The sequence below is a fragment of the Parus major genome, chromosome 12 (genome assembly GCF_001522545.3).
Source record: "Parus major isolate Abel chromosome 12, Parus_major1.1, whole genome shotgun sequence".
NCBI classification, from domain to species: Eukaryota; Metazoa; Chordata; class Aves; order Passeriformes; family Paridae; genus Parus; species Parus major.
In genome coordinates this window covers 10658101-10672157 of record NC_031781.1, presented here as the reverse complement: position 1 = coordinate 10672157, position 14057 = coordinate 10658101, and positions in this window count along the sequence as shown.

The window sequence follows — 14057 nt, the reverse complement described above, 5'->3', positions numbered from 1 at the left end:
AATCACAGAGGAAGAACATTAACACTTTCTTTTCCTCCTTATTAAGAGTTTATAAACAATTTTCTGATCTCCTTTAACAAAAATAATATTACTTTTTAGCAATTTTAGAAATGAATGTGGAAAGTTATGTATTTTAGCTGCAGAAGTCCTTGCCCTGCTTGTGGATGAATGTATTTTTTGGGTTTTTTTTGGCAGAAAAATACTTTTTCTGCCATCAAACACATAAAACTTGGACTGTAAAGGGGTCATACCCAGCAGCAGCTTGCTGACAGCTCAAATGTTGTATCTTATGCTAATTAAATGGAGCAGCCTAGGAGATGTAACATGTATTTAAGAACACGTGGGTGCTTCAGAACACAGACAAGTGAAGAAGATAAAACAAGAGGGCAGAGGTATCTTACAAATAGATGGATATGATACAGAACATATCCAATAAAAGCATGTGCTGTCTCTCCTACCCAAAGAGAACAAACATTAGGACAGGGCTGCAATGAGATCACAAGTATTTTAGAGGATCTGGCACTGTCCCTGCAATACCCTGTGTACTGAGGCAACAGAAGAAACAGTGTGAGGAGGAAAATGAGGGATATATCTGGAGGCATCAGAGAGCAATTTGAAGAGATACTTGGTGAAGCAAATGATTCCCAGGACTGATTGCCCCTCATTGTACAACCATTGTACTCTGGGAGAATAGAATTAGCCCTGAATGCTTTGCACCACAGAAAAGGAGATGCAATCTCCTCTAGCACAAAATGTAGCCTTTGGACTTTTTTACTGACCAACCCTGAGCCAGCACAGTCAAATGGAAAAGGGACTAAAGAAGGGTCAGGAACCCTCCATTCTACCCACCTGTAAGGAGTGGCTGAAGATCAATGAGTGAAAAGTCATGCCAGGTATGATCTATGTGAGAGAAGAGAAATCTTTTGAACAGGAACACTTTTACAGAAGGACATTTTTGATTCTTATTTAACCTATAAAGTCCTGAAAACTACACTGATTTTTTTTTTAATTACTATTTCCATAGATTGAAATAATCATCATTGCTATGCAGTGAATAGAAGCTGGTTAAACCCTTTGAGACAGTACACTTAAAATACAGAAGTCATGAACAAAATGTCTGGGGAATACAACTCAGGGACAAAGATAGTGTTTGAAGTCAATATTTTGTTATGATCACATACAATTGGCAGGTAGAGACAACAAAGGCACCATTTGTAGAGTTTAAATCAGTTTAAAGCAATATTTACATGGGGAATCTTCCTGCAAACTGCTGGCAGTGTTGAAAAAAGACAGTTATTTAGGAGAATACTCCTCTTACTCCCTGAAATCATTCTCCAGCCCAAAGCCTCGTTGTCTACTGCTGCTACCTGAAAAAAAAAAAAAAAGGAAGAAAAAAAAAGAAAATTGGCTGCTCACAGGGAGGTATTCTATTCTATATTGGCTAGTCATTATTAGTGAAATCTTACATCAATCATAAACTGAAATGTAAAGAAGGGTTTATGCTGTCTGAAGATTATTCTGAGCCATTAAATGAATTCCTATATTCATTTCCACAAATTCCAAACCTGTCAGATAAAAGTTTGTTTGATTTCAAATATGTACTGAAATAGACCTTAAATTTCAAGTCTGAGTTTGAAAAGAAATTAGTTTTTCTTAAATCTGAAGAAATGTTTGACTTGAATCTCTATTTATGTCCAGAAATCAGTTGAGGAGGAAGGTCCCTTTCTGACAAACCCCTTTGGAAGACAAAGCTGCATTTTAATCAAACAGAGCTCCTGCCTCTAATTCATGTTTCCTTGCAGTTGGTCTGTGAATTACATCTGAAAAACCAATCTCAGAACTCATCATCACCTACACAAACACACCCTCAAAATTAAGACAGGCTCAGCTTCCAATAACCTTTATCCACAGATAGACTGTGTTCTTTTCACTGCTGATATTCTCAACACCAGATTAGGGTTATTTAAGACTGGAGAGTGACATTTTCTGTTTCAGTAGAAAACATTGCCCAGGTAAAAGCAGTGCCAGTTACCTCACCACCCTACCATCTCTACTGTTTTTTATCTTGATTGGATTGCTCTAATTGACTAAGATATTCCTATTATCCTTGGAAAATGTGTTAACTGTGCCGTCTATTCCATGTGTTTTACTACAGACACCGTTGCCAACAATACAATACACACAAACAGTGCCTGTACAGGTGCACTCAAAGTTCAGACTAGCCATGAATTACACCTATGAATGAGAATTAAGTAGAACATTCCTTTCTAAGTAGTTAGAGGCTGGAAATCAAGGCTTCTTTAGTAGAGAAAATATTAAGCCTGAAGGATTTGGCACTAAAATGGAATTTCTTTCTGGGACAGAGATGATTTTACTGAAACATTTGATAATTGTAGTTACTATAAGCAAGGGTTGGTAGAATCAGTTATTACAAAGGTTGCTTGACACTTCCCATTCATTATAAAATCCTCTTTTCAATTGCTGCAAACATTGCCAACCTTTAGCCAGGCAGTCTGAAATTTTCCATGCTGGGTTTCTCTCTTAGGCTGATTTATTTATTTGAAGGAAAATTTTAGCCACAACAGTCAGCTTTTACCAAGAATGAATATAGACAAGAATACATAATTTTGGCCATATTTAAAAAAGAAACTGATCTGGAAATCCATATTCTTCAGAAAAGATCCTGAAGGAGAAGAGAGTTTTTATCATTGAAGTGTCTTGTGCTGTTCCTGTGAAACTCAGAAATTACGTTGCACAGACTTTAATCAATTTTTCTTGAAGGTGGAAATATCTTCAATATTAGGTAAAGGTTTATGAAAAATCTGTTTTCACTGCAGATCTTTGTTCCTCTGCAGCACCTACATGGGAAAGGGGGGTAGGTTTGTGCCAGCATACTTAAACCCCTAAACTGAGCCTGCAGAATTCAGGACTGTGTTGGTGAACCTGATTTTCTTTTCCCTGCACACTCTCATTCCCATCCCATCCTGACAGGGGAAGATTCTCCACTGCCCTGTGCTTCTAATGACCTCCTCACTGCTGAGCCTGTAACAATGATGAGAAAACTGTCCTGACACAGGAGGTAAAAATTCCAAGACCAATAGGAAGGGAAAGAAGGTGGCTGGAACTCTTTGGAGCGGCAAGAAGTAGAAGATGGTCAAAAGCTGAGTACAGGGGTGTTCAGGATGAGTGTGGATGGAGGGAGGGGGAAGAAGACAAAACAGCCATTGGGACTGGGAGCCTGGAAATGCACTGAGTGGGGCTTAAGGGCAGCTGGCAGGCATGGAAATGGAGCTCATTTACACTGAGTAAGTTCAGCCTAGTGAGCAAGGTGTCCTTCAGGTACCTCTAAGGTTGAGGGGAAAGCACTTGTGCCACTGGGTTGCTGGTAATGGTGACCAAATTAAACTCCTAGCTTGAATTGCCTTTTGGAGAAATATTTCTCACTGGGGAAATGAGCCTTCAGAAGGGAAAGTTAGATTGTAAATGAGAAGCTGTGACAAAGGCAAAGGGATGAGAAGATTCACTGCCAGGTTTCAGCAAAAAGAAGGGTTTGGGAATTCATTTGGGAGTCAGTTTCTTCTCCTCCTTATCAGTCCAGGTGTCTCCCACTGATGTGTGAGTGCTGCTCCTGCAAGACTAGATTTCACCTCGCCCTCCACCACAGTGTTTTTTTGTGTTGCTAAGCAAATGGATTAATTTGCCACAGTCTGTCAGTTGTCCTCTTAGGGATCCAACAGGATACCCTTGAGTCTCATCTGCAAAACTGTTGGATATTCACAGCAAGAATTTAAATTGGTAGGAAATATTCTTTAAATATGTAAAATATTCTGTGGTGCCATGAAATCAGAGGGAAAAAAAATCAAACCCCAGAAAATCAAAAACCTTTGGCAGTTTTCTCTTCATCTTCATATCTCTATTTTCCATCTGTCCAAATAGAGGTGCAGTATCCCCTTATTTCACTGAGGCATTGTGAAAATAGATTATTTCATGTCTGTAAAGCACCCAGATACAATAACCATGACTGCTGAAGAAAAGCTCCCAAGGAAATTAAGAATTCTGTATTCAGAACAGGCTTTGAATGGTGTGCAGTAAATAAGCCATGGGGTACACACTGAACAATGAAGATAAAAGAAAATATTAAATAGCTGCTCATTAAGTGAGCAATATCTATCCTGCACTTTAAACAGAGCAGAGATTTAATAGCATGTGAGGCTGTGATTAAAGACAATGCCCTACTGCATATGACACAAAGGTTCTAGTGAATTTCTAGCAATAACTTAAGTTCTTGCATTCCCCTAGTTTTGAGTGTTTGTCTTGATCACTTCTTGAGAATGCCAAATACTCAAAGGTACAAGAGAATCATAAAAATGTATTCTGAGCTTTGTCTTGAGAAGCTAAGTGCCATAAACTGCCATCCAACTGCCCACAGATATTGGAAAAGCAGAGGCTCAGAGTAGGAAATCAGAGAATGCACACACAAGGTCTCATTTCCAAGGCAGACAAATCCTGCAGCTGCACCTGCTACTACAGCCTGCAGCACCACCTTGAAATTTGCTTCAGCTCTACCACGTGAAGCCACAAACAAGAGAATGTGCCACTTCACACAACAAAGCATTTATATTTGTCCTGTCCTCCAGGCTGTTGGCTTCTGAATCTACAGGTACACAAGCAACAGCACCCACACTCAGGTCATTGTGCACCTGGAGTTACACAGAGCCCAGAAAGTGTTTATTTCAGACACAGAATCACACCGTTCCACATATACACACTCCTGATGGACTGCTTTTACAGTCTTTACTCTTAAAAACTTAAACAAAATATAAAGCAGGTGTAAAATTTTCTTTTATACATTATTTTATCCCAAACATCTTGAAAAGACTCTGTCAACAAGAATGATCAGTTACAACACTGTACAATAAATAACTTTGCTTTATGGTGGCTGAAAGCATTTGCTTTTATCCAGTATGAACTTGTCAACAGTTAGGAAATGATATGGATGTTTGGCCCTACATCCTGAGAGAGCTTAGGAGCTCTTGATCCACTTCTCTTGTTTTATTCACTATTACATAAAACCTTCACTGTCTATGCAGAAATTATGGAAACAGCACATCAGAGGACAAAACTATTGATTCAACCAGGGAAAAAACAAAACAAAACAAAAAGCCCCAACAAAATAAATTCTAATCTATCCTTCTTGCCATTGGATTGGCAGCCAGAATGTTCAGTATTCTAATCCTGGCTACTGAATCCCATTTCCCATATGAGAACATGGGCAGTACTGCTTTCTACTACCTGGGGTGCCACATCTGCTTAAGACTTAATTCCTGTTCCAAGGAAGAAAATTTCTATGTTTTCAAAACTACAGACGGCTCCCGCTGGTCTCTGAAGCGTGAGTAAGCAATGATCACATTATCCATGTGCACAGAGATGTCAGGAGTCCCACAGCTCTGCACCTTGTCCTGCTGCTGCAGCTATCGCAGCAGAGGTGGCGCTCCACATCACAGAGACGTTCCCGTGGGCACGTGGGATGTGAATCCTGTTATCCCACGTCAACCAGCCAACACTTTTGCAGCATTTCTCAGTGTCTTTTCGTTCTCCTCTTTTGGCTGTGCGGTCACAGAGCAGCCCCTGTTTAGTGTCCGTGTGGTGCTTTAGCTCCGTACGCGGAGCGCATCTCCCGCGGGGGCAGCGGGAGCGCCCGGGCTCTCCCCAGCTGAGCCGGTCCAACACCGGCACCTAGCGGGGAGCAGCCCCGAGCAGCGGCCCAGCGCCAGGGACTGCACTGAGGGATGGGAAATAGTCACCCTCCTCTAGCTGAATCCTCTGATTCTCTCACTTATAAACTACAGCTGCTATCAAACAGGAATCCCGTGATATTCATTCTTTTTTGTTCTCGTCCTCCCCAGAAAATCCACTATGAAAAGGGTGCTAGAAGGAAATGTGTTTACTGCTGCCTTACTGGAAGGTTCTTCAAAGCAAGTGCTAGAGGTCTGTGATTCAACATGTTTGAGCACAAACACTTCCCAGTGCTGGAATCTGCTACATTATGAACAGGCAGCTACCAGCCTTTGCTGGGCAGAACAGTCCTGTTCACAAAAACTCTGCAGAAATAAAACCTGATCTTGTGAGAAGATCATAAAATGGTTTGGGTTGGAGATGACCTTAAAAATCATTCAGTCCCACACCCTGCCATGGGCAGGGACACCTTCCATTACCCCTGTTTGCTTCAGGCCCTGTCCAACCTGGCCTTGGACACTTACAGGGATGGGGCAGTCACAGCTTCTCTGTGGGCAGCCTGTGCCAGCATCTCACCGCCCTCACAGAGAATAATTTCTTCCTAACATCTAATCTAAACCCACCTTCTGTTGGTCTGGATCTATTCCCCCTTGCTGGGGACCCCCAGAGCTGGATGCAACACTGCAGGTGGGGGCTCACAGAGGAGCAGATCACCTCCCTCAATCAGTGTGAGACCAGTAGAACATTTTGAAAGTCTTAAGCAGGTCTGTCTTCTCCCCAGATGGTGAAAAGGAGTATTAGCACCCACTTACAGGTGGTGAAATGCTGTTGCTTGGATCCCAGCTTCTTTAGATTTGTAATTTAACGGCACATCCAAGTTGGTCTCTTCTGCGTTCCAGTTTGAGTAGCCCACTCGAAAAATTTCAGAACACACCTTCAGATTGCTCATTTTCCCTAACCCATAATAAATATAGTAATAAAGAATTTGGTGCTTGCTACATTTGAGAGATTTGTGTGCCAGAGTTTCATGGGGGCAAACCTGAAATATGAACACAGTGCATGTCAGCAATGACTCATCAATTTGCTAAAATAGTGGCACTACTAACAGAATGGGTCTGACTTCTTCCACATGGCTATAGTGAACAGAGCCATAGCTAGGTTTGTGCTAACCTACCAACCTCAGTATACAAACACTGTGACTCCTGGTAAAATTAACCATCCAGGATTGTCTCGAGTGAAAACTTCCTTATCATATCTCTTGTTTCAGTTACAAAGTTCCTTTTCCTTTTCTCTAAATACATAATCTAGTTTTCAAATGCCAGTTTTATTACACTGATTCCTCAAATCAGTTTAAAGCAGAGGGTATCTCAGAAGGAACATCACAAAAATACAACTTGATGTCAGAATTTAGTTTTCTCCTGTAGGCTTTATGTAGCTTTTTTTTAACAATGGAAGCTCAAGAGGATTTTGTGTTCTTCCCTCCCCTGCTTTTACCCCAGGGTAGGCAGCCTTGCTAATAAAACCCACAAAGATCAACCCTAAAAATAAATATCTTCTGTTGATCTATACAGCTCTGGCTCTTGAAAGAATTTCATCTGGGTGATAATTACACTTCACTTTGGATCCATATATGAATTCATATATAGCAAGATATGTCAGACTTTTATCTTTCCATCCTCCCTTGATCCATCCATCAGCATTTACAAAGCACTCATCATAGCCGAAACAGTGCTGGAGATTGAAGCCCTTTGTTCATTCACACAGCAAACAGCACAAACAACAGTGGAAACTTCTTTACATTACCCTGCCATCATTCTCGCACCATGACCAGAGAAAACAAGTTTAAGGGTGAGAAAGCATCCCGTTTATTCATCAGGTTATGTTATAAATTTGCCTGTCCTTAAGGTCTCTCAGGGAGGGCAGAGTGTACATACAAATATCTAATAAAAGATCTCATCTCCCTCTGAGTGCCGAGCTTCCATTCCATCCCCACACCACTGGCTATTACATTACTGGGAAGGAGTGGACTGGGGGGTATCAATTTTACAAGAGAATGCTTGTCTGATGATAACAACACCAAAATCTGGTAAGCACGCTGTTTAGAGACAAGAAAGAAAAAGGAAACCCTTTCACCATTCATGTCCTCTGTGATTCTTGCCACTTGTGTCTATGTTGACTTTCTGGCCTCGAAAAATCAGCAGAGCAGCTTACTTGGTGATTAACAGATTTTTGTTCTTTCAGCTGATGTCCTTTAGAAAGTTCTGTCCTCAAGCTCCCAGATCTTGGTGCAAAAATGGGTGAACAATGACTAACCAAGCATCAGAGACTGGAATGGTATTTTTGTGGTGACTGGATTTCTCATTTGGAGCACCATGGTTCTCCTAAATTTACTTCACTACCTTCTAACTAGCCAGTTGCCAGATGATAAGGGGTTTTTTAGTACTTAAAAAATTATTTTCCTTTTCTCATTGTTTCTGTAGCTATTTCTACCACCTCTATTTTAAAAACAATTGAAAATGGGAAAAACCAATCTAAGTGTAAATGCCTGCCTTTGCCTCTCCATAAAACCAGATTTTTCTCTTTCATGGTAAAGATATTCATTAATTTCACTTCAAGGAAAGAATTTAAAGGGAGGAATAGTATTACTCATTTGCCTGCTGTTCTTGACAGGCAGTGACATGTACGAAGCAAAGCCACAGGTCTTGTAATTGCCTTCAAGTTAAAAGAAAAGAGAGAGAAAAACAAAGGCATAGCTGTTTCACAGAAAGAGAAATGAGTAATGGGTATTTTGTGGGTCACATTAACTTGTATGGACACTTCTGAGTAATTCTTTGAATCCTGAGGTCTTCAAGAGGTCACTTGCTTCTTAAACATTGATTTACAGTAAACTTAGAAAACATAGCTCTGGATAAAGTGATCTCAATTCTACTTTCTGTTGAAATTTTTTTGTAATCGTGTCAGGATCACTTGTCTAGTTTCAGGTTCAGTGGTGGAGCTTTATACCAATATCAGGCATTACAGATAAAAAAAAAGAAAAGCAACATATCTAAAGTTGTTTCATAAAGTGAAGAGAATGTCTTCAGTCTTCAAGAAAACATATCTTTGGGCAAAAGCTGAACTTGAGAATGCCCACTGTTTTTGGTGAAGCTGTGACAATTCCTACCAGCAATCCCTGACATTTAATTTCCAGTTTTGTTTTGATGCTCCTTGCTGACCTCAAGACAGACTGAAGACAGAAACACGGTGAGTGTGTTGGCACAGCACCTAATGGAATCCTAATCTCAGTTTGGGCTTTCAAGCTCTACCAAAATATGCACAAGAATAATTAATAAAAAGTAATCACATTTAGGGGCCTTCTGACTAGACATGAATACCATGGCTGTCTAGATTAGAGAGGGACAGCCTGCAGACCATATCTGACTTATGGGCTGAATCTACTCCAGCTCTAAATGATTTTGCACCATACATTTGCTAATATATATTAGCCTAGAAACTGTGATAGTGCAAGAAGAGAAAAGGGCAAGGATATGCAGCCAAACCTGCCTGTGGCTGTAAAGCTGATCCTTGATATCTTACAGGGTTTAAAGAAGCTTTCCAAAAGTGGCCAGAAGCTAAACATTGTGTACCCAGGTAATCATAATTCTGGTTCACAGTTTCTTCACTTGTACCTTAAATAAATCACTTAATAGCTAGACTTCAATTTTGCACATCAAAATTGCTTATTGACAAAACATTTAGGAGAGAGCTGGAAGGGAGACGTGAAGGTCAGTCAGCATTCATTTGCTGCTGAAGCTGAGCAATCTCCAAGCGATCCATGGCTGCAGTGAATGAATTTCCAGTCCCTCTGAAAGTTTGTGGTTGATTCAGGGGGGGCAGGATTCTGTGTGCAGCATTGATAGCAGCTACAAACCAGCCTTTCTTGGGAATTCAACCCTAGACATGCTGAGACAGGGGTGAAGGAGTTTAGGAAGGGTTGTGTGGCTATGAATACAATACAAGGAGAACTAATAATGCTATGAGCCACACCATTAGTGTCTGAAATCAAAAGTTTCCAAGAACCTGTAACATGTGAGAATGTAAGAACAATCACACTGAGTCAGCTGACAGCTCCCTTTAGCCCAGAGCATTGTTTTCAACATAAAGTGAAGAATATAAGAAACAAGGTGTGTGTATAGAGCAATTCTTGCCCAGGGACAGCCTCCTACTCTCTAGCAATCAACAGTTTATCATGAGAGATCACAGCAGAACTATTGTGTTTAACAGTCACATACAGACCAACCCTTCATAAATTATCCCAATCCCATTTTTAACCTATGTTGACTTCTGACCTGCACACCATCTCATGGCAAAAAGTTTCTGAATGTAACTAGGAGTTGCATAAAATTGTGCTTCTGTCTTATCATCTGTAAACACAAAACTGGTTAGTGCCATGTAGCTAGTGGCCAGAGCAATGCTCATTTCAGCACAAAGTAGTAGACTTCATTAACATCCTGGGTAATTATGACACCTTAGAGTGCTTTTAAATAATAATGTTTTAACACAACCCTTGAGGGAAAAAACAAAAAAAGTATTTTCAAGAGCAGGCAGTGTTGGGTATCATCCAAAGTTCCTCCTCTAGCAATGTTCCCTACCCACTGTCTAGACCAAGAATATTCAGATAAGAATCTGAATCCTGATCACTGCACTGGAATCTCAGGCATGTAGACCATCACACATCCCGAGCCAGAATACCTCTCTCTGTGCTACGTGCCACTGCTCGGAGAGCACAGGACAGCCTGCTGCAAAAAGTTATATTAGAATCCTGTAACAGATGGAAGGGAAAAAGCCTCCTGTGCCTTCTGCACAACTGCCTCAGTCTCTCCCCCACCAGAACTGTTATGTCTCAAAGACAGAAGCCAAAAGATGGTTGCACAAGCTGTGTTCACTTCTGTGGCTGCCTGCAGCAACCCAGTGGATAAACAACAGCCATTTCAGCTGAAGAATTAGGAAAACCATCTAAGTGCATTTCTCATTGGTGGCATTTCCAGGGTAGTGCAAAGCAGCACAGGATGAAACAAAGAAAAGCAAAACCTTCTGCAAACAGAGATTTCAGCATCTGCTTAGCTTGCAGGAGTATTTCACATTCAGCATCTGCCTCTGAAGGTGAAACTTTCTATACTGGTCACTGAGGGAACAATTACATACAAATTAACTGACACCATTAACTCAATGGGGTCTGAAACATATAGGGGGGACAAGTCAGTGGACATTTTTCTTCCAGAAATAAGCTACTTCTATCTTGGAAATAATCTTAATGTTTGCTGACACTGTAATTAAGAATTAAAGCTGCAGAAAAATGTGAGGCTTGCTAAAACACAATAGATATATTTTTTCCATACAGTATATGGCACCAAAATATGCAGTGTTCTGGGGAGGATAATTAATCAGTGTTCTCTTGCTGAAGTTCTTTTAATTGTCTGTGATGGTCTGTGTTGCGGGAGACCATTGAGTTTTAACAGGGAACAAGATCAGGCACCATGGGGAATACTTACATGAATAAAGATTGCACGATCAAGATTTTTGATCTGGGAATTGCTATTCTGTAATCATCTGTAAAGCAACAGGAGTGCCCCTGGCACTGTATATATAATAATAAACTATTAACAATAAATCATGTAATTAAATCTTCACTTCCAACATTCTTTTCATAATTCTTGCCTCAGATTTAAGTTCCCACATCAGACATGTTAGGTCCTCATAATATTATTAAAGCTCCTACACTTCAGCTTTTAAAATTCCCCTAGGGATCTATTGTTTCTTTGTTTAATGTGTTTATGAGCCAAAGGCCCCATTAAATACAATAGGGAAACTCCCAGACCTTTAAAAACTTTGCCACCAGAGACATTTCTTAGGAAACAGGACCATTTTTGTCATTCCATCGTGTAACTATTGGAAGGTCTATTGATCAGAGAAGTTCTAGGAGAAAAAAAAAAGAAATATATTCCCCCTTCCACGGATCATCAGGTCATTAAGGCCACAAAACCACACAAGGCAGGACTGCTGTACATGGAGTTTTCCCTCCTCCATCTGCTCATTCACACAATCCCATATTATGAATATTTTCTGTTATGATTTTCTTTGTGCCTCGCTGCCTTGGTAGATGCTGACTGTAAGGATAAGAGCAAGGCCACTTGTATTTCCTTGGTCTGCAGGGTGAGGAGATGGGCACATGCTTATGGTTCCTCTAAACATACATTGTCCTCTACAGATTTAAACAGAACATTTGGTCTGAGACAGGATATGCTGCCAAAACCAGTGAAAATTTTGATGATCAAACCCTGACTTTTAAAAATGAATGTCCATCTACCTTCAATGGGACTTAAATATGGAGTGAGATCTACAGAGAGCAAGAGAGAAGGGTGAAGCTCCTATCAGTGTGCTGAAAAATCTGGAATTTACCAGAGACATACTTCATGGGCTGAACCCTTGTTGAAAATTATTTGACACTGAAATCCAGTGTGTGTCATGGTTTATTTTAGAGGGGTTATTTTATCTGGCTGCAAGATTCTCCTCAATTGCTTGCCATATTTCTCTAAAAGGTAAAACTCATTCAGAATTTATTTAAGTCTCTTTGGTGAAGCCATAAAGGATAAGCTGGGGTGCTGTGATTTATCAATCACAATTCAAAGAAGGCACAAAGCTAAATGGGGAGTTCACACTTGTATAAAAATACACCCAAGGGATATGCAGAATGTTCCTGTGTAAGAGCCTAAGTCTAAAGTGAAAAATGCCTGGTAACACCATGCCAGTGAAGATGGTTCATCAGCAGTTGAGTTGACAGTTTCTCAACATAAAGGAGCTTAGAATGAGGTTAGTGTGAGCCATGGGTGAAATGGAAATTCCTTTCGCCTTGACTAATGCATTTTAAGTGACTCCCACTTCGGGTCAGAAAATTACAAGTTCTGTTTTGTTAAACAGTTAAAAAACCAAACATAATCTGCATTAGGCTGGAAAGTTCTACATTCCAGTGAACATGAGGGATGGTGAACATAGCCTGTGGGCCAAACACAGCCCACGCAGAGCTTCACACTGTTGAAGCTTTCATCTTCAGCACCCCAAGGTACAGCCCACAGAGACTACAGGATCTCAACAGGCAGTGCTCCATCTTGCTCCAAACTAATACATTCCACATGCCAGGACCTGCATCTCCCATGAGTTGCACTGTCACACCACAACTGAAGAGGCTGACAGCTCACTGTGCAAGCATTCAGAAGGTGGGGGGCTTCATTTGGACTTCAAGAGGACGATACCAAGGTGCAAGCTTTGTAACCAGCACAGTTCCCAAAGGGCTGCTTCTTATTCAGGAGTTACTAATGAATAGTGAACATATTCACCCATCAGTTTGCTAATTCCAGATAAACTGCACTCTCATGTAGTGTATGTCCCATGCTAATATTTACAAGTCACTAAAAAATACAAACCAAGTGTGTTTCACTCCTGCATGTCCCTCCTATCTCTCCAAATTCATATAGAAATTGAGTATCTGCTTGGTTGTGAAAGTATCTGAAGAAATATGGTCATGCAAAAATTCACATAAACAAGGGAATTTTCATGGTAGATAACTTTTACCTCATGACCCAGTGTTAAATAAGGAGGAGTGTGAAAAAAATGAAGCTTGGATAAATGAAGGTGCAGCTGTATCTCTGTAATGCCTTTACAGGACTTCATGGTATAACTGTAATGAAGAGATCTGGTATCATAAACTACTTTCCCAGATTGCCAATGGAAAGTTTTAACTATGATTAATACAGATATGGTATTTTACTAATAAAAAATATTGCAAACAAGCTCTCCATACACCCGTGAAATGGCTACAAACAGGGTTTGCATGCCAAGATTTCAGTCAAGTCAGATGGCTGCCTAGAGTAGCTCCAAAGCTACTGGTACAAAAACCCTTCTAGAAGTAGCAGTTGTGCTCATGACTTCTGAGTTATTTAGCTGTGGCAACAGAATAAGAAAGGACTAGAATAAATTTGTAATTTCTCATTCCCAGATCTTGGGCCAAATCTGGGGATCACATCTTATTTCTTAGCCTAGTATTCTATTCCTTTATTTCTTCCTAGTATTCTGTCTTTGGTTTACCTTTTGTTGAGTTGAACTTTATAGCAGTCTGATCAGCCATCTGCTCACTCTAGGGAAAGAGATTAGAGATTGAGTTATTCAGGATTGATCCTTTTTTTGGTATTTTTCTTAAGTCTTACACTCATAATTTCATCTTTTTAGTATTAAACCCACATGGAAACTGATACTTACATTCTAGTAACATTAAGCACTTTTGTTTG